Source organism: Acartia tonsa, chromosome 11 (assembly GCF_053477335.1).
Source record: "Acartia tonsa isolate MP-2025a chromosome 11, ASM5347733v1, whole genome shotgun sequence".
NCBI lineage: Eukaryota > Metazoa > Arthropoda > Copepoda > Calanoida > Acartiidae > Acartia > Acartia tonsa.
In genome coordinates this window covers 12,737,909-12,765,306 of record NC_137270.1, presented here as the reverse complement: position 1 = coordinate 12,765,306, position 27,398 = coordinate 12,737,909, and the positions used below count along the sequence as shown (strand labels likewise).

General features: G+C 37.4%; 1 protein-coding gene and 1 long non-coding RNA gene across 3 annotated transcripts in view; one reads left to right on the top strand and one right to left on the bottom strand.

The window, feature by feature from the left end:
• The window catches only part of LOC145331048 (uncharacterized), a 456,415-nt gene that overhangs the window by 255,675 nt on the left and 173,342 nt on the right, over window positions 1-27,398 (top strand). The window lies entirely within an intron of this gene.
• Window positions 22,810-23,155, bottom strand: LOC145332728 (uncharacterized). Its single transcript, XR_013884287.1, has 2 exons — window positions 23,103-23,155; window positions 22,810-22,865 (listed from the first exon to the last, which is right to left on the bottom strand). It is a non-coding gene; the product is annotated as an uncharacterized LOC145332728 (long non-coding RNA).

Sequence of the window (27,398 nt, the reverse complement as noted above, 5' to 3'; positions counted from 1 at the left end):
ACCTAGTTATAGAGTAGCTTCGCTACTAAAAAGTACATTATGTTAAAAAATATTGCATAATTAAATTTTCACCATAGTGTTAATAGCTTAAGTCAGACTATATGGTAGGACCATATTCTTTAAAATCTTTATAAACAAAGACGATTATTTTAAAGAGTATTTTATTGACCTGAAATCATTATGTTTAAATTAATCATATATAAGTGATAAGACAATGGACGAAATTGATGTACATATCCAAACTATGATAAACTAAATTACCCCATCTCTAGATTAGTTATATTGGGAATAGTCCTTTTCGTGACATCGCTTCTTATGGGGCGATTTGTTGTATTTTTTAAAATGGCTTTTTTAGGTTATTTTAGGTTAGGTTAGGTTATATTGGGTTAGGTGATTGCCCTACAGGGTTAGGTAATTGGCCCCGCAGGGTTAGAGCCCCCCGCAGGGGCTAGAAATAGGAGAAAATCTACTGTGAAAAATACGACAAATCGCCCCATAAGAAGCGATGTCACGAAAGGGACTATACCCGTTATATTTGATAAAAGTTTGAACACTGATTCTTTGTATCGAAAAATAAGATGCAATCCAATATAAATCTTCAAAGTTATTAAGCCAACAATTGAAATAACGTCTTATAAAATTTCAGATACAAGTATACTTTACAGCCCAATGTCACCTCCCTCTATGGTTAACATAGTATCGAAATGATGGCGTTTTAATATAATAATGACTACTCTCTTTTAATGATAAAATAACAGCAAAGAAAAGCTAATTTGCTTTATATTTACACTTACATTATTACCAACAGTAAGATATACTACCTAAAACCTTTATCTACATCAAATTTAAAGAATTTGGTCTTAAAAACCAAAGATTTCTATTTCCATATTTGAAGCAAGAAATTATGGTTGCAAAAATTATTTCAACTTTTTATCTTGGAAATTATAAATTTACACTTAAAAAGTTATTATAAAAAGTAGTAAGGTTTTGTGTTGGTCCATTAAGATTTCGCCAACCACAGATACTATTTTAAGAAGGCTTCTTAGAGATCCTTCGATGGTTTAAGGCTATTTTCTGCCTACTAACTTTCCTTGCGAATACAGAGCCTCTAGATTAAAAATCCATAGGCATATTCTGGTAAGCCGAGCGTACTCGGCCCACGGGGTAACGAGTTCGGATTCAACGGGCCCTAGCCTTTAAGTATTCTACCAAACAAACAAGCAGGATTCAATCATACAGAATTATATATTTAAACTGAATAATATTTACAAGTTATGTTTACTATATATATACAACAAAGATATGACAATAGTTAGGTTTGAAGGGGGTGTGGGGCGCTAGGGCTTAGCGCCCGACGGTAGACAGGCTGTGGGGGCAGCGGTGGTAAAAGGGGAGGCAGTGCCTCCCGATTATATAAGTGCCTGATGGACTCGTGATAGTTGCATGTTCAAGTCCCCTCCCCACATTTAGGCAGGCTTAGTTTGACCGCCGGGTGCGGGGTTAACAGCGGTCATGAGATGGATAGTGATATAATAGGATTAGTGCGGTGGGTTTGTTATCATAAGTCACAGCGAAGCAACTCTGTATTCGGCCTGTCCGTATGGGTGTCGTATTACCACAACCTCCCCTTCAAGGGTTGCGTGGCTCCTGAGCCACCAGGCCTTGAACCTGGGGATACGACAGCCGGCTCCTGCGCCGGACAGGCAGTTCCTGGGGCACAGCTCGATGGAGGACAGCTCGGGCTACACAGGCTCCTTGGGACACTCGTTGCTCGGTCTGACTGTGGTTGGTGATCAGCATTGTCAGCTCCTGGTTGGCTTCTAGGCGTGGGTTGGCCACGGCCAGGCCTCGCCGCTGGAAATTTTGCCTCGTCTGCAGGATTAGTTCTGTCGCGGCTGGTAACTGGACACGGAGGCCTAGGCAGATTCTGGTGGTTCCTAAGGGTGGAATGGTGATGGCAAAGGGCGCATAGAATTCCATGGGGGCGCCTGCTTGGTTCAGGTTGCTTGGCCTTCTAGCTCCTACCCGGATGGGGATGGCTGTCATCAGCAGGGGGCACATGGCTTCTTCTTCTTCTTCTGGGGCGGCTTCTTCCATCGCAGTGGCTGGCTCTTCTCCTACAGGTCCGCTGCTGGCTGGCAGGTTCTCCATGTCTGCGTCAGGGTTCCAGATGGCATCTCTGAGTGGCTCTGGAGCGGGCGGCGGCGGCGGTGGTTCGTTGGGTTGCTCCTGCAGGTTTTCCTCCACTGGGTCACGATCTTGGCCGCTAGGCTGTGGGGCGGCTGCGGCTGGCTGGTGCACTGGGAACTCTCCTGGGTTGCTAGCTGCGGGCGCCGCCGCTCCAACTGGCAGCTCGGTGGCATCCTCGTCGCCGTCCACATCCACTTGGATGTCTTCTGGGATCTGGTGGGCAGTCACATCTCCAGTGTATTTGCGCAGTCGGCCTACATGCGCGGTAACTTCTGAGATCCTGGCTACTGGAGAGGCAGGTTTGATGACATAATGGACTTCGGTAGCTTTCCTCACTACTTTCCAGGGGCCAGTCCATCTCTTGGTAATCTTGGCTGCTTTTCCTGGCACCAGGCGAGGGGCCAGGTACCAGACCAAGTCTCCAACCTCATACTTGGCCGTGCCTTCGTAAGCTGCCGCGCTCCTCCTGATGGCTCCCTCCTCCTTCTGCTGGATGGCATCATAAACTGCATAGTAGCGCTGCAACAGAGCTTGGACGTTGGCTGGAACTGAAGCATATTCGGTCTCTGGCAGCCGTAGCACCATGTCCACCGGAAGTTTGGCCTCTCTCCCAAAGAAGGCCAGGAACGGGGTCACACCAGTGGATCTACAGGCCTTGGTGTTGTAGGCAAAGGCGATGGCAGGCAGGTGGGGCTCCCAGTTGTTATCGTCTCTATCTAGGAACAGGCGCATGCCTGTGTTGAGCGTCCTATGAAACCTCTCCACTCGGTTGGACTGCGGATTGTAGGGTGGTGGATGTGTCAGGCCAATCTCGAGCCGGGAGGCCAGTTCCTGGAATACCTGGCCGGTAAATTCCATTCCATTGTCGGAGTGGATCTTCAGGGGGCATCCGAACGTGGCCAGGTGGCGGTGCAACAGGGCTTCAGCCACCGTGAGGGTGCGCTTGTTGGGGATGGCGTAGAGGCTGACAAACCGGCTAAATCCATCTTGGCAGGTGAGGATGTAGCGGTTCCCAGCTGGGGTCTCTGGCAGTGGCCCCACCAGGTCGATGAATAGGACTTGCTGTGGATACCCCTGGCGGGAGGGCACGTGGATCCCCTGCTTCAGCCTCTCCTTGGTAACTTTCTGGACACACTCAGGGCAGGTTTGTACCATCAGGCGGACGTCACGGGCCAGGTTGGGCCACCAGAAGTGCATGGCAACGCGGGCGATAGTTGCGTCCATCCCAAAGTGCCCAGCCATGGGGGTCCCATGGGCTAGAAAGAACGCATCCTGCTGGAGGGCCGAAGGCAGCAGGTATCTTGTCCTCTCTCCTGTCAGAGTCTGGTCAGTGGTGGTGAGGCAGCCATGCTCGTCGAGCCCCAGGGCTGAGAAGCGGCTGGCGTACTGCTGCTCGTCTCGTTCCTTGCCTCGCAGCTCAGCCTTGGTTGGGGCCTTGCCATCAGCCACCCATTGGCGGACACGGAGCAGGAGGGGGTCCTGTGTCTGGGCTTCCAATACTCTAGCTGAATCCAGTCGGGCGGCAGGAGGCCGGCTAGCTGCGGGCTCCCCTAGCTGGGCCAGGTTGTGGATATACTCAGCCTGCTCTGCTAATTCTTCGGCGCTAGCCGTTGGCATGTTGGCATCTTCCCGGCGGCTGAGGGCGTCGGCGTTGGTGTTCTGGGTGCCAGGCCTGTGGCAGACGGTAAAGTCTAAGGCCGCTAGCTCCTCCTGCCAGCGGGCCACCATCCCTGTGGATGTGTTCAGTGATTTCATCTGTAGCAGGGCAGAGGAATCAGTGTTGATCTGGAAGCTGCGGTAGGACAAGATGCCGTGGAATTTTCGGATCCCATAGATAATGGCGGCCATCTCTCCCTTCCCGGACGGGTAGCGCGTCTCAGGGTCGGTTGTCTTGCGCCCCACGGCGGCAATCAGCCTCTCCTTGCCCTCCTGGCACTGACTCAGTATGGCAGAGATGGCGCGGCTGCTGAAATCTGTGGTGAGCTGGAACACTGCTGGTAAATCAAACCTGGGCGGCGCTCGGATGGGGGCCTGTCGGAACTTGTCCTTGAGTTGCAGCAGCTGGGCTTCCATCTCAGGCGTCCAGGTTAGGGCCTTGGCCGTCTTCTGCCGATTCATCTCGTAGGTGAGGTCTGCATACTCTGGGATGAACAGGCGGTAGTATCCAAAGAAGCCCAGCAACGCCAGCAAATCCTTGGGGGTGCTAGGGGCTGGCCAGTCCAAGATGCGGTCAATATAGTCCTCTTGCATGGCTATCCCCTCTCGGCTGAGGGTGTGACCCAGATAATCCACCTTGGACCGGAACAGCTTGGTCTTGGCTGGCTTGAGGCGGATCCCTCCCCTGCGGTGGGCTTCCAAGACCTCTCGGAGCCTGGCCAGGTGGGCCCAGGTATCCTGGTGGAAGGTCAGGACGTCGTCAAGGTATGACTGGAGGTTGGCGGTGCCTAGTGGGTTTAGGACCCCTGCAATAAACCTGGAATAGACAGACGGTGCCGTAGCCAGGCCAAAGGGCATCCTTTTCCATTGATACAAGCCCCTGGGGGTGGTGAAGGCGGTGCAGGGCCGGCTATCTTCAGACACACGGATGGTGTAGTATGCGGCCACCGCGTCTAGAGCACTGTAGACACGGTGCCCGCCAGCTCGTTCCACCAATTGCTGGATCCTAGGCAGGGGGTAGCTGTCCAGCTCCAGACACTTGTTGAGGGCCCTGTAGTCGACGGCCCAGCGGGTGCTCCCGTCCTTCTTCTTGATGGGCACCAGGGGGCTGCTCCAGGCGGAGTCCGACGGCTCTATGACTCCTTCCTGCAGCCAAGTGTCCAGTTGTTTCTCCAGTTCAGCCTCTTGCCGCGGGTTCAGATCCCTAAATCTCTGGCGGATCGGCTGGGTCCCTGGCTTGAGGCGCAGCTGCAATTCAACCACATCTGTGCAGCCGGGGGTAGAATTGGAGAAGACGTCCCTGTACTCTGACAACGTAGTCCAGACCTCCTTCTTGAGCAAGGGGTCCTTGCGTAGGAACTCATTGTCTTCCATCTCCAAGGCCTCCCACAACTCTTGCATGTCTATAGGCTCAGCAGGTTCTTGGACCGAGTGAAGACGCGGGGGAGGCGTATCAGAGACCTCCAGAATGTCAGGTTTGACCAGCTCCCCTGCCACTGGGAGGCCAGCATCCAGCAAGAGGGGCACCTCCCCCTCATTGACCACCAGTACTCTAAACACAGTGGCAGAGCCAGGCCTGTGGGCATACAGGCCCTCTGGAATAACAAGGTCCTCCCCAAACCTCTGTTCTGGGGCAGCTAGTTGAATGGCATCCTTGGTGCGATGGCCTACTAGCTCAACAGGGACTGCCATAACCCCGCGGCCAGGCAGGACCACCCGCTTGGCTGTGCGGAGCTGGGGTGGTTGACCGTCAGTTGGAGTGACAGCGCTCAGCCTATACGTGGCTGGTGAGGGGTCAGCCTTGGCTCCGGGACCCACCGACCGCGACTTGACGGGCTCGGCTTCTGGAGAGGCTGACGGGTCGGAGCCAGGCTTGGCTCCGGGGGCGTCCGGCCACGATTTGACGGGCTCGGCGCTGGGAGAGGCCAAAATGCTGGGTCCAGCTTTGGCTCCGTGGGCGTCCGGCCGCGACTTGACGGGCACGGCGCCGGGAGAGGCTGGGGCCTGAGAGTTGAGTGTGGCTCCGGGTACATCAGACCGCGACTTGACGGGTCTGGACTCGGGCTTGGCTGGTGGACTGGCTGGAGGTCCCAGGTAGAGGGGGCCAGGTGGACACGGCTGGCCGTTGATAAAAATGTCGGAGGAGAAGATTGGTTCTGGAGGGCTGGCAATCTCAGGAAACGTTGTTGGCAGGCTCTCCCTTGGCACCTTGGGCACTGGGGGCAACCCCATGGCTAGCAGGTTAGCGCCCTTGTGTGCGTTGAGCTCAGCGTCCACCCAGTGTGTGCCTTTCTCAACCACACGCGGCTGCTCAGGCAGGGGGCCTGGCAGAGGCCCCTCATAGCTTAGCTCTCTCTCGGCTGTCTCCCGGTCAATGGGGACGCCACGGAGTGGGATAAACTCCCCACGCGCCCACAAGCAAGGTGGTTGCATGTCGAAACAGAGCCTAGTTCCGAACTCCTTGAGAAAGTACCCTCCTAAGTTCAGAGGGTGGGAGAGATTTCGGACCACAGTCACGTGGTATAGATGGAGTATAAGAGTGTGTGAAACTGCCATATATAACTCTTTTAATTTTCCAATTACCTGGAGGGGCTGGCCTTCCTCATTAGCAGTCAGGATCTGGGTGTTGTCCGGAATCAACATGCGTTGCACGCCCATCGCGTGCATGAGGTGCTCAGAAATTACAGCAGACCCTGGTACACGGTTGCCAGAATCAACCATGGCATCAACCTGTACATGCTGGGCAGGGTCAGGAGTAGGAAACCTCACCCTGATATGGCAGGGGAAGTGGAGGTCCTGCCCTTGAGACAAGGGGGCCTCTCGTTCGGCTGGGGTTGGCAGAAACTTTGGTGGTGGTCGCACCGCAGCTATGGTGGTATCGCTTACCATGGTGGCTTAGACTGTAGCTTCGAATCACTAGAGCTTATTAATTATCACTTGGTCAACAATTTTATATTTATTTTTATCACTTGGTTGACTTTTTATACACAATGATGTGTTGTTATCACTAGGAGCTCTAGGTGTGATTCTGGAAGCACTGGCAGCAGGGAATGTCCGTCCTGCAAGGTTCAGAGGGGTGACGGCGGTAGGGAATGACCCGTCCTACAGCGCCGCTGGTTCGAATCCCGACAAATGGCGGCAGGGAATGGCCCGTCCTACAGCGCCTCGGGTTCGAATCCTGGGGGGCAGCGGCAGGGAATGTCCCGTCCTGCCGTGCCTGTGGCTCAAAATCTGCTATCCGTCGCAGTGGTAGGGCTTACTTGTGTGCTGAAGCTTCGCAGCCACACATTGCCTTCTTAGGGAGACCAGCACACAGCTGTCTGTCTCGTAGGTTTGGCCTGGGTGTCCTGGGGCTTGTCCCAGCTACACTTGCCAATTTAGACTCAGTTTTGTAGCCGTCTGAGCTAAATTATCCGGTTGCCGTGGCTGCGCACCTAGCGCTACTCCTACACGACACGGAAAAAGCGTCTTAACTGGCGCTTTTAGCAGGCTAAATCTGCTTGCCGTAGGCCAGAGGCCCACATATTGCGTTCAAATTGATGGAAATTCGACCTAAAAAGGCCGTCTCACGGGTCAGTTGGCGGCTGATTGTCCCCTTACTTGCCAAAGGGTCCAATCAGAGGTAGAATAGGCTAGTTTCTGTAAGGCTCGATTGAAACACGCTGACACCAAGTTCTGGTAAGCCGAGCGTACTCGGCCCACGGGGTAACGAGTTCGGATTCAACGGGCCCTAGCCTTTAAGTATTCTACCAAACAAACAAGCAGGATTCAATCATACAGAATTATATATTTAAACTGAATAATATTTACAAGTTATGTTTACTATATATATACAACAAAGATATGACAATAGTTAGGTTTGAAGGGGGTGTGGGGCGCTAGGGCTTAGCGCCCGACGGTAGACAGGCTGTGGGGGCAGCGGTGGTAAAAGGGGAGGCAGTGCCTCCCGATTATATAAGTGCCTGATGGACTCGTGATAGTTGCATGTTCAAGTCCCCTCCCCACATTTAGGCAGGCTTAGTTTGACCGCCGGGTGCGGGGTTAACAGCGGTCATGAGATGGATAGTGATATAATAGGATTAGTGCGGTGGGTTTGTTATCATAAGTCACAGCGAAGCAACTCTGTATTCGGCCTGTCCGTATGGGTGTCGTATTACCACAATATATTAAGTTTCACATTTAAGAAGATTAATTTATCGTCTCTTGTTCTTTCCCCTCATAAGTTATAACATGTACACTATGTGTTATGCTGTACAAAAATTTTAAATAATCTTTTAAATTTTAATAATTATTATTGTATTGTTCTTCTTTAATACTGCAAATTTCACCAACAGGGAATAAAGGTATAGGTCATTGACGAATAAGCAACAGGCAGATACGTTTAAGCTTTTTATTTTGAGGGGGTTAAATGAGGGGTTTCAAAGTTTAAACCCCTTTCCTTTGACGTCTATGCCAACAAACATGTAAACCATGCACATAGATTGACTTTATTTGAAATATCAATTTATCTTTCTTTGGCGTATCCATGTAACTGATATGATTTTTATTTTGATATTCGTGGAAAATTTTCTGTGATACGATGCTATGTATGATTTTTAAGCATGACTGAAAACCGGTTTTTATTCAGCGGATTATCGGTTTCGAAGCCGTACTGCAAATTAAAATTAATATTATTTTGTTAAAAAAAGTAAAAGTGTATTTGTTGTAGTCTATAGATAGATATATGTTTGTTTAGATATTTATGGCATATTAGGTATTTATGTATTGGGAGTGTTCATAAAAGGGATATAGGGACATGTATTATTTATATAAAAACAACATGATGTCTGTGTGTTTATATGTGTATACCAAAGGAATTCGCTAACCGCTGAACCGAAATGATTTCCCTTTATTGAGTGTTGCTTCTCACTGGAGAAATCGACCACAGAAAAAAATGCCTGCCTCCCTTCATAACTAAAATTGAAAGATAGTTAGTGTTGGCTAATCCTTGATGGGGGATTTAACCTGTCAAAGCTTTGCCTGCGGTGCTCTACCGTGCAGGGCTACCCTGTAAACAGTATAACCTAACCTAAATCTAATATATACCACACAATTAACTAATTTTAAATACGGAAGGGGAAAGTTCTGCCCTCGACTAGAAAACCGCCAACTTATTTAACCCTTTACTGCTGATTGTGTGTTATTATGTTTAAGGATACAAAATGAGCGTTCACAATTGTTAAGAATGGGCAAACAAGAGGAAAAACTTATGTTGATAGCTTTACATAGAAAAATTTTGCTTAGAACATATGTTATGTACTTATTTTTGTAGAAATTCATAGAAAATGATAAATAGATAGACATTATGATACATCTTCTATTATATTCTTATCTTATACAGACTTTTAACATGAAAAGTCTATAGAATTTTTCTTAAGTTTAATAAGTTTTCCTTAAACATAAAACAAAGATTATATAATGATTTTGTGAAATCAAAGAATATGTGTAAGCAAAGGAAGTAGATTTAAAACTTTCACATACTCTTCATGATTTAAAATAAATACCTAGCGTAAATTCTAATTGGAGTATTATAAGTAGTAAATGTTAAGATAATAGCTGGTACAAAAATTTCATGACCAGCGGAAATGAATTTTCATGGACCATACATATGAGGTGTTCATGGCTTGCAGTAAAATTTAGTTATGCTTACATAATAATATTACATTTATTTGGTCAGGTTTTGAAACTTCAACCTAAAATTTAAAAGCAACTGCAAATAATAAAAACTATAAAATAAAATATTTAAAGAAGATAGACAGCCATACGGAGTTGGATATAGGATATACGAGGATATTTTGACAGGGTAAATTGTCGTCAAATTAGCTTGGTAATATGGACCTCATTTATTGGTAAGTTCGTTCATTCAGTAGGAATAGAGGTAATGGGCCAAAGGAGTTGGAATGGGGTTATAGTTATTTTAGCAAGCTTCGAGCAAAATCCGAGTAATAATATATCGATTTGAGTAAGGTAACATTAGCTTTAAAGAACATACGTTTATTGACCAATAAAGTGTTTATATGCTTTCAATTACTAACAATAAATCAGCCTTATTTATAAAATTAAACAGTTTTTCATAAACATAATCATATAATAGATAGATAGATATAAAGGCCTATCCCATATACTTTATCTCTTTCAATACATAAGAGGATCTCAAAACTAGCTATCTATTAATTTGACTTACATTGTATTTTAAAAAACATTCTTACACTATATTGCTTAATTTCAGAGTATTTATGTACAGTCTACCCGTACTCTGATAGGTTAATGTACAAATTATTGCTTGTATCTTACACCATGTTCTCTAATAAAGTGAAACTTGTGGCGGCCTAAATAATGAATCGCCTCTCCACCATCTTTACCCTATCCCCTCCAACTGGATTAACGAAATGTCCATGATAGTAAGCTACATTGACGACAATTTTCCCCCCGTCATAATATCCACGTATATTTTACATCCATTGGTAGATTTTATTATTTTATCTTATTGATTTAAGTTTGTAAAACTCGAGTATAACTCTTCAATAACGAAAGATAAAACACGCTGTAACTAAAAGCCATTTTTGAATTAGCAAAAATTGAGTCATACTCTCAATTTATTTATACTTACTTAACAATAGAAGTATGTAGAAATACAATTGGCCACATTCCTTTCAGTAATGGCCACACAATGATGCTAAAATTTTTTCTTTTTCCTGCAAATGAATCTTCCCCCAAAACTTAAGAACTCATTCTCCAATTGGTTGCTTAAAGTTTATGGTGAAGAATAGAACACAAAATAATATTCTCAAAATTATCCTATATTAATATTCAATAAATATAACACCTAATTTTAAAGCTAAATAATCATTTGAAAAAACTTGAATTTATTGTATAATTTAACATGATTAAAATCAGATGACCTATGCTTGATAAAAATAAAAAAATATTTAGTTTTATAAAAACACCAATTTCTAAGGATAGGTGGGGTAGGTGCTTTAAAACTTGTTTTTCCCTGTATCCCTGAGATCGATCCTTAAAAGTTTTAGTCGATTTTTTGTTTTAAAAACTGGAAATTTAATCTGTAGGGGTTATTTCTATTTGGAGAGTGGATGTACCATACCAAGATAGTTATAAAACTTCCCCAATCTTAAAAGAATCTTAACTACAAAGAAGATACATATCGGTTCAGCGATTACCGGTTACCTGTTTATTCATAGATTATAACCTCTGAAAGGGTAAGTCATAAATGCATATGTTTTAAGGTTTGGACTTTAAGGCTCCTCATTAATAATATCCTTAGTTGGGATGGTTGCAATTTTGATGATCAAACTTAGTATTCAATTTTCCATACATTATCTCCATTAGGGTAATAGAAAAGCTACGTTCTTTCTCTGGGTGTCCTAACTAAGAATGTAATACCTGTGTATAGGCCAAGGCATATCCCTATTCAAATATTTAGTCACTGTATTAGTCATATGACAATCTGTTTTGCCCCTAACTTTTCTGTTAAAAATTACAGTTTCTTTTTATTATCGTATTACCCTGGTATGCATTTATCAATATAATATAATATAATCTTATTATGAAATTTAATAAATTTTGAAATAATTTCAGGTATGTTTTTCAAGAGAGTTAAGGCTAAATAGACGTTTCAATGTAGCTATAGGTTTTTAGTATTTAGATTTCTAAATACGATACGACATTTCAAGTGTTAGGTATGACCTTTTTAATGCTTGATGTACAAATGTTTAATGTCAAATGTTTGTCATCGCAATGTATCTCTATGGTTGATTAATGATCAACCCTTCCAATCACTTATTATTCATTACAATTTCCCTTTCAAATATATGTATACCCTTCCGTGTTGAACTTGTTATATGTAAGATGACATAGATACAATTGCAAGTGGTATGTCGACTAACATGTCAATTAAAATACTGAAATTTTGTGCTAATGTGATTTAAATCGTCTATAATAGAGTTTTCGTGGCTGTCATCATGAACTTTTACTTTAGTCGACAATAAAAGTGGTAATCGTTGACATATTATCAACATTCCATTATTCTAATAACTATTATTCAGGTCGACTATTTGTAAAATTATAGTAGTCATGGCTGACATCTTTACGACAAACAATTATCTTAATAACAATTATTTATGCGACTATATGTCAATAAAAAAGGGATCAAAAATGACGTAATTTCGACATAACGATAGATTACATTTGTCAAATTTATTAATTTTCAACACTTTGGCTGCATTTCTAGAATTTAAAAGTAAAAATAACCCTACACCATCCCAAGACTTAAATCTAAAAGTTATAATAGCCTAAAATTGAAACCTTAATCGTTTCAGTAGTTATCATGAAATCTTAGCTTCAGACAGAATTGTTTTACATATAATTTAGTTATAGGGTTTAATACAAAAGAAATTTCCAATTATAGCCAACTTTATGATTGGCTATTTCTAAAATAGTGGTTATGCGAAAATATCTTTTTGGGAGGATAGCGAGTTATTTGGGAAAAGTCAATAAGATTGACCCAGGGCGATGAAAGTTTTAAGTAGCAGTAGGTATACAGGGATAGGACAATTGATGCAAAATTAACCCTCCTGCAAGTTAAAAATTCTTGATGATTATTGGGTGTTGGGGGATAGGGATTATTACCTTTTACTACCTAATAGGGGTGGGATTCTCCAACGATTTCAAGTGATCATCTAGACAACCCAATGGCATCAACCGCTTGCAATGGGTTACAATACTCTAAGGTTAAGTAATAATAGATAACCAACCCTTTGATTACACGATCTTTGCCTGAAAGTCTTAACTGTGCATGGTAATGGGTTGCGCCAGTTCATGGGCCAAGGCATTCTCCCTACTCTAACTATTTATATCGCGCACCTGACATAGGAACATTAGGAACCATTTATAACATCTTTACTTATGACGCGGTGTCGAACCGAGATTCGAACTTATCACATCCCTGGCGACAAGGGGATGCGCTACGAGTATTTAGATTATCTTATATGTCATTGACCTATCGTTTTATCCCTAATTGACCATATGTATACATATTTATATTAGGTCCTACTGTTCTTATTAACAGAGTTGGTGATTCAAAATTCGAATCTAACTAAACTCAATCGGTTCAGTGGTTAGCGAGATCTTAACAGACAAACAAATAAACCTTAGCTGGATCTTTAAATCATTTCAAGGAAGATTTAGCGCATCATTGAAATGATTTAAAGATCCAGCTCTTGTAAACCTTAAATAAACTAGCCTATATTTATTTACCAATTATGATAAGAAGTATTTCATGTATAAAGAATAGTATGATTTTATTAAAAATCAAAACAAAAGTTCTGAGAAAATAAAATTTATTGCAATTTTTTATCTTAAAAATTTGTATTTAAAATAATTTAAAACTTTGACTTTTGAGTCTCCCCGCTTTTTAAAAAATTTTGACCTTTATCGATTCATCAAATCTTAATTTAGTATTTCTTAATATAAATAATGTGAGCTTAAAAGCATCTATTTAAAATATAAACAAGGGTTCATATGTTCATAAAAAACGAAGCTAATGACAAAATTCAATATTTTGAAAACAAGGCCAGAATTTCTACTATAATGGCTTTCCCTTCCCTTACCCTACTCTTCCCTTATCTTTCCCTTTCTTTCCTCTTGCTTTCCCTTTGCCTTTTCCATTGCCTTACCATAACCTTTCTCTTGCCTTTCCCTTCCCTTTCTCTTCCCTTTCTCTTACTTTTCTGTTTCTTTCCCTTTGCCTTCCCTTAACCTGGCCTTTTCCTTGCCTTAACCTGACATTCCCCCTACATGTCTTCTGTTTTTTCCTTGGCCTCCCCTTCCCTTTTCCTTGGTTTTTTTTTGCCATTCCCTTCTCTTTTCCTTCACTTATTCTTGCCTTCCCCCTCCCTTTTCCTAACTCATCTTAGCCTTCCCCTTGCCTTCTGCTTACCTTTACCACCTGCAGGACAACAAGGCGAAATTAAAATTGATGAAAAAGAAATGGGTAGAAGACATACGGACAAAGTAAACTGTATAGTTGTTTTTTTTACTATAAAATAAGAGAAACCCTAACTATTGGTAAAGCCCACCTATATGGCTTTAGGCTATAATTTCTAAAATTGACCTTTTTCCAGGGACATTTAATAGGAGGAAAACAAATAACTAATTATCTATGAAACAAAGTAGAATGATGTCTGTCCGTCCGTCTGAAGCTTAAGATCTCGGTAACCACTGAACCGATCGGATTCTACTCTTCAGGGAATATAACTACTGGTTCTGTTGTGGTTTTAGGCTATTGGGACACCCCCAACCCCCCCAAAAACAAAACAATCCCTACCCATTTTTTTGCTGAAGATTTCCTAGTTCCTTTTTTTTGCTGAAGATTTCCTTGGTCCTTTTATGAATTTTGCCTTAATTTTTTTGATCACCTCTTGGGGCACAGCCCCTAGAGGCTAGAGGTGAAGCCGATAGTATAGTTATAAAGTACAATGTACATTTATATAATTTTCATTAAAATCTTAGGCGTGATGAAACACATTAAATAGATAAACGTATGCAGGAATGAGGGGATAAGTTTAAAAAAGATTAATTAAATTTTCAATTTAACCTTCTTGTAATTAAAAGATGCCTGAGACTATAAGTTTATACAGTGTTATTAGGGTAGAAAATAAATTTATCTCCTACTAACCATACCTGTGTCCATGGATAAAAAGATGCGATTCTTGTTTCTTAATTGGAAATTAAATTGCAGGGATAGTAGGGATTGGTCAATGAAATATATGTTGATCTTCTCACAATTCAATCTTAATAAGCTTCTTTTCGGAAAACATGGAAAGGTTTATGGAAGATAAAGTGTAAAGTTCAACCTTAAATATGTCAAGTGACTGTTAGGAAGAGGGTAAATTAATATATTTTCATTGACCTTTCCATTTATCTCTGGTTCTTATCAGATCAAGACTGGCAATCCTTTTGATTTGAAATTCTATTGACAAGGATGAAATTATTATTTTTTGACTTCATTCTTCTGGCATTTAAACTAAATAAAACAATAGATTATTAAGATAGGCTATTACAATACTAAAGATTACTATTATTATGAAAAATTGTTATATCAACTTAATACTTGTCTGTCTATTTTTCAGGGATTTAAAGGAATTAGACAATGGCCGATAAATAGATGTATATCAATAGGAATTTTTTAAAAATTCCCCAAAGAAGTTAAGACAACTAATAAGAAAACGTTATCATAAAACTTTTTTTCTTTCTCTCTCTATCTATTCTTTAATTTATTTACAGAAATTGACAGCAACAAAAAACTTAAATGTTTTTTAAAAGATTTATTTCTGGTAATTTGGACGATTTTTCCGCTTATTTCCGATTCAATGAAGTAGAAAAAAGTACAATTTTTCATTTTTCAATTTGCTTTTTATGTGATTTTTGAATCTACAAATTTCTTCAAAGTTTGTCTTTTATAAAGTTTGATATAAAAACTTCTGGACATTTAATATGGTAATAAATTACCCTAATCGCTTTTATTTAAATTCCTGACTCGATTTTCTACTTTTTTATTCAAATTTTCACTGGTCTTAAATTTTAATAGATAGAAAAGCTGTTCTATATTATATGTTTGTTCGTAGGTATGTCCATTTTTAAATATTCAAGTTTTTTCTAACGTTTTGTCGCTAATTTTAATTGTGAAAGGTACAACATTTTCTGGTTTGTTTTCAAATGGCACAAACATGCAACTTTTAGTGAAATCATGTTTTGGCCACAGGTACTATTAAAGATCCAGGTAAATGATTGCAGACATGCCTTTGACAGGTATACACTAGGCACCAGAAGTACCCTGAAACTGATGCGTCCTGTTAACTTTAAATCTTCCCATCTATTTATATCTTTCTTTCTCTCTCTCTCTCTCTCTCTCTCTCTCTCTCTCTCTCTCTCTCTCTCTCTATCTCTCTCTCTCTCTCTCTCTATCTATCTATCTATCTATCTATCTATCTATCTGTCTCTCTCTCTCTTTCTCTCTGTCTCTTTCTCTCTCTCTCTCTCTTTCTATCTTTGCTACTATTGGACTAACTGTATCTAGTTTCTAATTATATAATCGAATTGTGACAGTACTTCTAAACGTGCGATGACCTTTTTATGTCAGCAGCAAGTTATAATTGGATTAAAAATTAATGGAGATGGGTTTTTTAAGAAGATTACATCGAATTTTCACCCAATTAGCTGGAATGTACTTAGTTTATTTAATTTTTTATCAATTTATGTCGATTTTATATGCCATTTTTGTATAAAGCAGTAGGTTTTTATTGTTTTCCGTTATATCTAACCACTGAACTGTTTTTAGGGATTCTTTACATAGATTACAGGATTGTTTTCAGTCATTTAATTTTCAAGGCTATTTTTTCAAATACGGAGTCTTTAGATGCTAGGGAAGCAGACTTTAGGTTTTTTCGTTTATCTTTAAAAATCTGGCTAACCGATTTCGAATAGGTTGCCTATCTTCAGGAAGCCTTACATGGGTCTTTGAAATAGCCTAAAACCATCTCGAGACCTATGGGAATTTAAAATCTCAATTGGTTCAGTGGTTAGAGAAATCTTAATGGACGGCTAGAAATCTTTTCTGCTTTATGTGCTGTCCACTTTTAAACTATCTATAGACAATTTTAATGCCATTACATTTTGCCGACCTTACATTGCTAATTTTTATTTTAAGCAAATCTTGTTTTTACTAAGGGCTTTCTTTTTTCAACTCTTGATGTAATACTAGATTTTTCATTATTAGACAACTGATAAAGGGTTTAAATACCCATGTGGTTTATTTAGGGGGGAATATTGCATTAAAAGTTAAATATTTTTACCCTCTAAATTCTTTTGTAAGTCACAAAATTTCTGAAGGGATATGACAACTGACGATGAATTAATATCCAATGAATAAAAACAAAATTGCCATTTCTTTAGATTGAAATTATTGTTGGGAAAGTTTGGACATTTTGTACAAAATAATTAATGAAGTATCCAACTTTTTTAAGGTAACTAATAAGAAAAATTTTGATACATACCAGTATAATTTACAGTCGTATGTCCCTTCCCTCACTTGAATATATATTGAATCGTACTTTTAGGAATCTAAAGGGATAAGACATTACCAATGATGATCCACAAAATTACTCATTCTATAGATTATATTTAGTAGTTGTACAGTTTTAACATTCCTTAACTAACCGAAAAATCAAATTCAATAAAATTCCCCAAAATTGTTAAGCCAACAAATAAGCAAATGTTATTTTAAACTTCTGCGACTAGTGTATTAAAAGTAAAGTCCTCCCTGACTTTTGATAAATTATCATAGAAATTAAATCTTCCATTGATATATCAGCTGAGACATTGGTGCATTAATCCAGGTTTTTTGCTGTTTTAGAAACTCTTCTATAGAGGGAAGTTGACCTTTTCAAGGCATCAACAAATTTGGTTTCAGGGCAACTCTTCATACTCATAGTACACAAACACGGACATATATTCAACAATTAAAATCAATTCAAATCATACAATATTTGTATAAGATTACCCGAAATTACACTTTATGGATGTAACGGCTGTTTGTGGTACATAAATACTCCCAACCCCCTTTCTGAATAAATTGTAAAAGAAAGGTGGGTATTTTTGCTGTTTATATTAGGTTAGGTCATATTTGATACATGATATCCGTGCAGTGTTAGAAAACCGCAGTTAGATGTCTAAGGGTTACAGCCCCTCGCGGGGATTAGGCATAAGAAAACAATTACCTCCTCCCCATTTGGTTTTTAAATTTATTTTAAAACTAAGGAGTGGGGTTCTGTGTTCGCTAGGCTCTTTGAGGGGAAATCATCTTACTTACAAACAAGACAAGATTAAAATGGATGGATAATATAAACTGTCCCAGACCTTATATAAATATATCCAGATTTTAGAAAGCTCTGTTTTAGTATTTACCAGCTGTGTACTCAATGTGCATTAAGATATATAAGTTTTCCGGAATTTTAAAGTTAGGGGGAGATTTGAAATCTGCATCAAATTTTGAGGATTTTTTATAAAATTCGTTTTTTCTATAATTCTTTATCTAAAAGCGGAAATGCAATTTAAGTTAATTAATTTTGGCATCTGTGATTGGTGGATTTAAAAAATCTGCGCTCTGATTGAATGGCGTACATCATTCAACCAATTAGAGCGCAGGTAGTTTAAAATCCACCTATCCTATTGGTCAAAATTAATTAACTTAAAATGCATTTCCGCTTTTAGATAAAGAGTTATACAAAAAACGAATTTTATAAAAAAAATCCTTAAAATTTGATGCAGATTTCAAATCTCCCCCTAACATTAAAATTCCGGAAAACTTATATATCTTAATGTGCATGTAAAACAAAAAGAGTTTCTGCGGTAGAGTAATTATAAACCAAAACATTACATAATTTAAATAGATTCAGATATTAAATTTGTCTAGTGCCATAAATGTTTAATAAAATTAAAAATTGTGAAAAAATATGGATTTAATTTTTTTCTCTAAATAGTGTTTTTTAAGGTTTCAAAATACACTAGAGGAGCATTTTGATTGGGTGGATATTTATTTATAACCCATTGGCATAACCCTGTATTCATATGTATTGTTTTGACAATTTTTAAAGAAACATAATTTTCTAGAAAGAAAGCTTCTTCCTCTTTTTAAAAGCAAAGCTTATCTTTGTTTAGGGTCGGTCAGTCCGTCAGTATGTCCGTAACGAATGTTTAACGTCATGTCGTTTTCAAACTATGCATAATGATTCCTAAGACGATTACTTTCACTTTGATTTTTTAATTGATGATTCATAGTACGATAGTGCACTACAGTGCTATAAGCAAAGCTTTGGTCAAGTCTAAAACCGCAAATACGTCGTTTGTCCGACTGTGTGATCTGTTGAGCCTCGCGTCTATGGATATTGTTGAAGCTCTACAAAGTGTCCTAAAAGATGAGCCCTGTGACGTCAATAGATCAATCTCTTTTTTAAGGGGGTTTCCTTTCCCATCCCTCATTTTTATGACGGCACATATTTTAGGACATATTTTGTAAAGCTCCATCCTTGTTTTCTACTTTCCAGTACTATCTACGTTGCCGCAATAACCTTTCAGACGAAAATAATTTGCCACACAATGAGATAAAATCAAATTTTGGATAAAGATATAATTTTTTAGCAGCACAGCTATTGCATTATTGCACACGTCCGCCATTCTTTTAAGCAATACAATCTACACAGTCTATAGTCTAACTCTTTTCTTCTACACTCCAACTAACAGAACTACTTTGCTACTTTTTCAATTTTTTCTTGAAAGTTTCGCTATTGTTGGACGAATCATTGGCCAAGTTCACAAACAACTTTTAGAGGTCGACCGATTTATTCTGTAGGTCAACCTAAACAAGTACAACTAACTAATGCCTTTATAAAATCGGTCAACCTCAAGCTTCTTTAAGTCGACCAAAGATTTCCAGAGGTCGGCCTATATCTTTTGTGAACTAGGCTATTCTGTTTCACATCTTTGGACTAAGAAGATTTAAATTCCGAGAGGAAGTGGACATTGTATTTTAAATTATACTGTTTGGAACCCAAAGTTTTATAGTCACGTTATTTCATTCGTTGCTTTAAAAATTTTGCTAATTCTTGATTAGACAACAACTAACTTAAAACTTTCTATAAAACATTGATTTTAGCAGGGATTTTAAGGGATAAGACAATGGTGTTATTCTCAATAACGATAAACAAACTTATCCCATACTACTAGTTTTAAAATAGTACAACAAGTTTCTGAGCCAGTAATAAAAGAAAGAAGTTTTAAACTTTGGGTACCAGTAAATTTACAGTCCAATGGATTTTAAAGATTTATACCACACACACAAACAATGTATAATTCACAGCGATTAAAATTGATTAGCACTTTTCTTCTTTCTTTTTTTCTTTTCCTTAATATCCACCGAAATATATTTCAATAAATAACTAAGAAGTATCAAAGACTTTTTCACTCAGTGAATTTATCACTAGATTTTTTTAGTTGAGAAGGTTAACTTCATGTCCATTATCCTATCCCTGATTTCTTAACTAATTATCCAATTTTTCACATAATTAAGGTCCAACTACAAAATTGTTCAAGGTTCATCTCAAGAAATAGTAAGTAAAAGTTGCAAAATAACGAGTTTCATTACACGAGTTTTATATTTAGCTTATACACCAAGCATAAAACTATTCTTAAAGATTTTGGAAAGATCGAATTTATATTCCATTTACTTATCCCTGTATGTAAAAAAGTCCTTGCATCCAATAATCAACTTCTGGCAAAAAAAGCTGATAATTACTGATAGATTGGTTATAAAGAAAATAGTTTAATTTTATGTACTCTATTGTACAAAGATACTTACAGTAAGTATGTATAACATTTTACCAAAAAAAGCTGATAATTACTGATAGGTTGATTATAGGCAAAATGGTTATATATTATGTACTGTGTTATACAAAGATACGCACAGTAAGTTTGTAAAATATTGTACTGAAAAGCTGATAATTACAGCATCCGATTAATACTTATTATGTTACAAATGGTTTTATTTTGTACTTTGTTACTATAGATTGAATTGTTTATTTTGCACAGAGAAAAATATATTTGTTTTAATTAACATTGGTCAAAATTGCTTCCATAACAATATTTTGAGTTGTACAAAAATAGTAACCAATTGCCCACTACCAAGTAACGTAGTGAAACATACTTAAATGATTTTTTTAATTGGCAAAGAAAATACAGTACATTGCAAAAACAGGGACAATTATGTGTATTAGTAGCGTAGGCTTAATCATTTTTAAAAGAAGGGCAATTAAGTTCTTTAATAGTGCAGCATATACGCTGAACACATTTTATATAACTAAAAGGAACAGTAAATGTATCTTTTTTAATGGAAACAATCTAGTCTTTGACAGAAAGAAAAGCCATGTCTTTTATTATGTTTCATAGTCCAAAAAACTTAATTAAAAATTGAAGGGGCAACACAGAAGGGTTTAAACCTATCTGTATTAATATCATTCTTCAGTATTCATGTACGTACAGAGGAGAAAAATAGTTGTTTATCGCATTGTATTATAGACAGCTTTCCGCGAATATAAAAATGAAGAGAAAAAATAAGATTGGGCCAGTTTTGCTAGCGCCGAGGGGCCGAAATCCTGTGCAGGCAAAATTGGTATAATTTTTATGTTTTTTTACTTTAATATTTGTGTAAAATTGTCTGTAATACGATCAATAATTTTTCAGTTTGGAAAAGAATCTGTTCTTATCCAGCGGATATTATCGGTTTTGAAGCCATATTGAGGAGAAAATTCCTTCATATGAAATTGATGCCTAAAAATTCACAAAAATGATGAACAAATGTTCTTAAAAGCGTAAAAGTTCAACCAACCCGTTTGGCATTTTGAAAAAAATCCAAAATTAGAAATTTGTAATTGAACTCCATTAAGTACAGGGACAAAGGGATTGGATGCTAATGGTGGATAAATGATATTCTACTCAATAAGTTTAAGCTATTAAAGCTACTATACTATGAAAAAAAGGGGTGGAAATTAGTTTAACCTCCATTGTCTTTATATCCTATAATTCCTATTAAAGTGATGGTATTAAAATTAGGTTTTAAGTACAAGCAGAAAAAAAGGGGATATGTGATCAGCAATTTTAATCGATTTAAATTATGTTACATTTGTGTAAATTATCTTTCAGAATATATTATCTTATGATTTTCCATAAAAAAAAGAAAAAGGGAAAATAAAAAAATTAGGTTGATTGTAACAATGGATATATTATTACTTGGATGTTGCACCAGATTTTTATATAAAGCAATACTCGCTGTTGGCTAAATTAACGACACCCTTTACCCTATGGATGAACGAACTGACCTATAAATTATGTGCATATTAGAAAGCTAAATTGAAATTTACTTTTTTATTTAATTTCCCTATCCTTTATTGTATCCAGCTATTTTCTCGTTTTCGCACGTTTTTCTATTATTTTGATTAGATTACATCTTTTTTTAATCGACCAATTTTATTTTAAAATTTGTACTTAACCAATTAAACATTTTTGATATAGAAATAGATAAATTAATAATAAAAGAAACACTTAATAGGAACAATCTGATCTCATTATTGCTTCGAAATTAATTTTGATTACTAGATGAAAAGTTTGGACACTGCTAGTTTGGACCAAACAATCAAAATTCAATGAAAGTTCCCAAATCTAACCTAACAAATTAAAACTTAAATTTAAAACTTTGAGTACCAGTAAAATTGCAGTTCAATGTCCCCACCCTCCCTGAATATTATGTAATAGATAGCATAAAAAGAATTCGCAAATCACTCTGCGCGGATTTTTTGCAAATATTAATACAAACAATTGTAAACAACATGGATGATAATGTCCAAAAGTTACGATGAAAGCAAAAAAAATAAAATGAAAACAGGAATGCATAGGCTTTGTTCTTGAAAATAGCCTAAAACCTGCAGAGGGCATATTTTTTGTATTAATATTGCTCAAATTATTTAAAAACAAACAAACAAACACATAAAATCAAAATTTTATTTAGGAGCTATTTAAGACATTTAACATAAAAACAAAAAATTAGGTGGAGGGGGGGGGGTTCTTGGCTTGACAAGGAACTTTGAAGGAAATTGCAGGATTTATTTATCATCTATTGTCCTATCCCTTCATTAATGATACTACTAAAGAAAAACAATAGATATATTATTACTTGGATATTAGACAAGATTTTCATATTCTCTAATATAGTGAAACTCGCAACAGTCTAAAATAACTAAGTAAGACGAATGGTTAACGGACCCAACATGTAAAATCCTCAGAATGAAAAACTCAAGGCATCAAACTTTTAAATTTATTCAACGTTTCGAGGGCAAAACTGCCCTCATCATCAGGAACTAAACAAAAAAATAGCAATTAAAATTTATCAAAATATGCATTTTAAGTCAATTATTACTTAATATATGTTTTATAGGCATTTTTACATATAAAAAAAAGAATTAAAATTTCCTATGGTTACACATTGATAACAAATAAAGTGAATAAATAGGATATATGTTTATACAAGGTTAATTAAATGCAAAGTAGGGCAGTTTAAATAACAAAATAGAATTAAATTTTAAATAAAATCTTACTTTTTTTCGTCCATGTACATTATTAACAAAACACAAATTGAAACTGGCAAATTTTTGATTGTTTTTTTGTAAGTTTTTTGAAAGTTGGACGGTCAAATTAAACAAGTTATTAAACAAGATAAAAAAAAACAATATCCAACATTCACCCCCTTTACCTCATGGCTTCCATCGTTCTGGATGAACGCACTAACTAAAAAATTATGTACATATTAACAATCTAAATTAACGACAATTTTTCCACTGTTAATATATCCACGTATATTTTGAATCCAATATAAAAACCTTGGATATGTTTACAAGATTTCGAAATAGTCTACACATATGAAGATAATGTTATTTGCGAAGATGTTACTTAAATTTCAGGGATACAGCGATAGGACAATGCAAGATTATTTGTCGTTTCTTAATTTAAAGAATGGCGTCGGTGCCCCAAGTATCTTGCGGCTCTATCTTTATTCAAGGTATATGGAATGGCATAAAAATAACCTAATACCACCTATATACCTAAAAATGTAAATGAAACCATGTCGGATTAGCGGTCAGCGAGATCCTTCGCTACAGACAAAAAAAATCTCACTACTTTATATAATAGAATTTTTGCCTTTTAGTAGAACACCTAATTGAGTAGTGGATCAGCTAAACACCCTTGTTTAAACATTAATGTGTCATAAAAAGTATGTAGTTTTGATGATATTGTATTGCAGATTTTATGAGGAATAGTTAGTTATCGCATCGTATTATAGGCAGCTTTACGCGGAAATTAAAATTAAAGATTAAAACAAGTTTTAATATCCCAAAGGCCCCTGCCTAACAAAACTTAATTTTTATGAATTTTTTTATTTTATGAAATTTGTCTATAATAAGATGCTATACATGATTTTTCAGTATGGCTGAGAATCGGTTCTAATCCAGCGGATATTAATCGGTTTCGAGGGCAAACTGGTAAATTCAGTTACCTATTCCTTTACAGCTTGATGAATTGTTAACCTTACACGTTGGCTATAAATTAGATAATAACTACATTTTTATTACAGAAATTTCTATTAATACTTTTTTGTACAGATTGTAGATGCGTATCAGCTATATAAATGTCACCTTTCCTCACTCACTGACTCACTAACTCACATCATAAATACTCTCTTAAATTTTGATTGGTTAATCAGTAAGTTGAGTGTCCAGACGTTTTAACCACTACTTGTAATCTACAGATGGGGTAAAAAAAATCATAGGGGATTTACATCAATTTATCGGCAATTGTCTTAACCCTCCAGATCATATGATTTTAATTGTCATATAGTCTACTTACAACATGGATATTTTTCAAAATAAAAATATAAAATAAAAATTACAAAATAAAGAAAAAGAATTTCAGACTGTTATCTAATGCTGGATGATATCATTTTTCCGCCAGTAATTGCTGTTGTTATCCACGGTTACAGGGAAAGTGAAATGGAAGATAATTTAATCCCTTTCTTTACTTCGTTGAACGCAATTTTTGAATACATAAAGTATTAAAATTTCATAAAGATCCGCCACTGTTTTTCCGCCTACCGCCGACTGCTGCGGCTGGCAGCTGCCAATTAATTTATGTTTTGAGATTTATCTTATAAAATTGACATAAAGTTAAACATTTTTTGAAAATATTGTTTTTCTGGCTTCAAAAATAAGATAATAACTACCTTCTGAAATTTTTAAGTAAAAAAGGACCTAAAACAAAGGTTGTTAAATAAAAGGGTGAAGGAAGCGAAATTGACTTTGACTCACTTTTAGTCGGAAATTTATTATCAAACAGGGGACACGCACAAAAATGTCTAACCCTCTAGCTCTAGTAGAAGCTGATATAGTAGGGGGGGGGGGGGGGCGTTGAACGCCCACTCACTTCCCCTCCCCCCGACCGATGAAGGTGCGGCAAGGGGCCGAACACTTAAAGGTTAGTGGATATTGGTGATTATTTTATTTACAATTGACTTATCCCTGTATTCTTTTTTATTTTTTAAAAATATTAAGTTTCTTAAAATTGTTATTTGAAGTACATGATTACTTTTAGATATTTAGTAGCAAAACTACTCTTTAATTGTGTGTTTCTGCCTGTTCTTTATTCAGTAATGATGTTTTCCGTTTAAAAACATTGTGCTTATCAATCTATGTATGCTCTTTTGTTTAGCTTATAATTTCATATTTCTTCTACGCTACCATTGGAAGTTATCATACTTGTGCAGTAGTGCATAGCCACTTTATAATTTACTTATTTTTTATAGGTAAGTCAAACTTGGAGGAATTAGAGAAATAATGAATTTAGAATATACATTATGGATATTATGACAGGTGAAAAATTTTCGTCAATTTAGGTTGCAAGCATGGATCTCATTTATTGGTCAGTTCGTTCTTCTATTAGTAGGGAACGGGTTAATGTAAAGTATATGAATTGGGGTTATCGTTATTTTTAGCCTGCTACGAATTTCACTGTAACAAACAAATATATGGGGGACTGCCATTTACACATCCAGCAAATTTACAGTGGATGTGTTTATGCCAGTACAGTGGATGTATTTATGACAAACTGAATTTTTACTGTATAAATGACAGTAAAATCGATTCTCATGCCATAAATACATCCAACACTGGCAAAAATACATCCAACATTTTTAAACGTATGTCAAAAATACATCTGACACTGGCATTTACACATCCATACTTTTTCAATTATTTGTCATAAATACTATATACATAATACAATATTATGATATTATTATATAGTTGTAAAGTAGCGAGCATATATGTACTGTTTCGTTAAACACTTTTTTAGTAGCGAAGCTACTCTATAATTTGGAATATCCGTTTTTAAAAAGAAATATTATGATATTATTATATAGTTGTTAAGTAGCGAGCATATATGTACTGTTTAGTTAAACACTTTTTTAGTAGGGACACCGCAACCTCCCAAGATTTAAAAAATCCCCACTTTTTCGCTTAAAGTAAAAACGATGACATTGTTTTATATACTACGCTGATAATGACACACAAAACAACAATAAGGGGAGGGGATTGGACTTTGAAGCCCCTATGATGCTAGTGTCGAACCCGCTAGTATATTCTATAGCAATAATTTGACCACATGCGCAAATGTATCGATGATGTTTTGTTGGGAGCATCTTGAGAAAAAGGGAAGTAAATAGGCGGAGAGTAACTAAAATAGGGTAAAAAGTTTAAAACCTATACGTACTGTACAAAATTTAATTAATTGTAAACAAATATTCCTATAAATTAATCTAGATGTGTATTTGCCAGTGTTGGATGTATTTATGACATATAATTGAAAAAGTATGGATGTGTAAATGCCAGTGTCAGATGTATTTATGGCATGAGAAAAAGGAAGAAAACATTTTGCCAAAAATACATCAACTGTAAATTTGCTGGATGTGTAAGTGCTATAGCCCCAAATATATGACTCAAACGTAACTTACAAATTACTCAAAAAAAAAATTGCATTACAACAAGAAAAGAATTATGCTTTTAAAATAGAGTAGGCGGATTTTATATTGTTCATACGAAACTGTAAACAAATCTTCCACCAAATATACGGGATTGGATAAATGCAGGAATCTAAAGGGATTAGACAATAGCCGAAAATTTAATGTACATCCCAATGATGGTACACAAAATTACCCCTTCTGTAGATAACAATTAGTGATTGAAACGTATTGACACTTAATTTAATTAACCAATAACTCAATCAAACGTCAAGTCCCCAAAGTTTTAGCCAATGAAGAAAACTTTATCATAATACTTTGGGGCCCAATGTCCCCTCCCTCCCTGGATAAATAGACGATTTTTATATTAATCAGCTCTTATTTGTAAAATTCTGCATTAGATAACTGAAAGAGTTGCTGATTACTTTAATTGTCATTTTTAAGATTGCTAAATTTGAGATTTTAAAAGTAGCATTGAATAAACACCTATTGGTTTTGTATAAATATCGCTTGATATCAAACTGATTGGATATTTATACAAGCACACCCTTTAAAACCATTTATTTGGTATAAAATAGTAATAACATTGAGTTTTTTTTCTAGCAGCGAGGCTACTCTATAGTTTTCAATTGTCCGTTTGTCTGACTGTGAAGGTTTTTCAATTTTCTATCCCCTTTTCTTTTATAGCCTACACTTCCCACTACTTCCCATTTTTTGAGGTGTGATAAGTGATGGGGAAGACAAAGACATTCTCAGAGGGGTAAAAGTTAGATTAAGTTATTTAAATTGTGTTTCACATCATAGACGTCCAAGGGTGGTGGTAAAG